This window comes from Pygoscelis adeliae, unplaced genomic scaffold, assembly GCF_000699105.1.
Source record: "Pygoscelis adeliae isolate BGI_AS28 unplaced genomic scaffold, ASM69910v1 Scaffold314, whole genome shotgun sequence".
Classification (NCBI taxonomy): Eukaryota; Metazoa; Chordata; class Aves; order Sphenisciformes; family Spheniscidae; genus Pygoscelis; species Pygoscelis adeliae.
This window is the reverse complement of record NW_008824668.1, coordinates 2,039,035-2,039,739: the sequence shown is the minus strand read 5'-3', so window position 1 is coordinate 2,039,739 and position 705 is coordinate 2,039,035. Positions and strand designations below refer to the sequence as shown.

Here is a 705-nt window from a genome sequence, read left to right as displayed (position 1 = left end):
TGAAAAATTTCTTCACTGAAAGAATGGTTGAACATTGGAACAGGCTGCCCAGGGCAGTGGTTGAGTCCCCATCCCTGGGGATATTTAAAAGACGGGTAGATGAGGCGCTGAGGGACGTGGTTTAGTGGGCATGGGGGTGTTGGGTTGACGGTTGGACTCGATGATCTTGGAGGTCTCTTCCAACCTTAATGATTCTATGATTCTATGAAATGACGTGGGATTCGTCTGCTCGTTACCAGTGACCCTTTTCCTGACTTTTGCTTGAGAACGAAGTACTCAAGTACTACGTCACTCTCTGCCATAAGTAACTAAAGATGCGGGAGAGGGAAGCAGGGCTTGGAGTGAGGGAAATCTGTTCTCCCCGTGACCCCGTACGGCAGTTTCCTCCCCTCGCCGCGGGCCGCCGAGCGCCCAGAGCTCTCTCCCATTCCTCGGGCAGGAAACAGGGCACAGGGAGGCAGCACAGCTGCACTATTTGCTGTGGCTGGTTTTGTTCCCGTTCACCTGTTCGCTGTCAGGGTGCGAGGAGGAGAGGGTTCCTCCCTGAGAGGAGGCGGGGGAAGAAGCCTGCGCCAGGGCGAGCAGCCGGCGCAGGCCCCCTCGCTGTCCAGCGGAGGGGCTGGGCTCCCTGCGGGGATGCCACGCCCCGCGCAAGCAGCAGGGGGAAGCACTGCCTCTCCTCCGCGTCCCCGGGGTGACGCTGGG

General features: G+C 58.9%; 1 protein-coding gene across 1 annotated transcript in view; it reads left to right on the top strand.

Annotated features, from left to right (window-relative positions):
* The window catches only part of TMX1 (thioredoxin-related transmembrane protein 1), a 35,467-nt gene that overhangs the window by 24,747 nt on the left and 10,015 nt on the right, over positions 1 to 705 (top strand). The gene's annotated exons all lie outside the window — the stretch shown is intronic.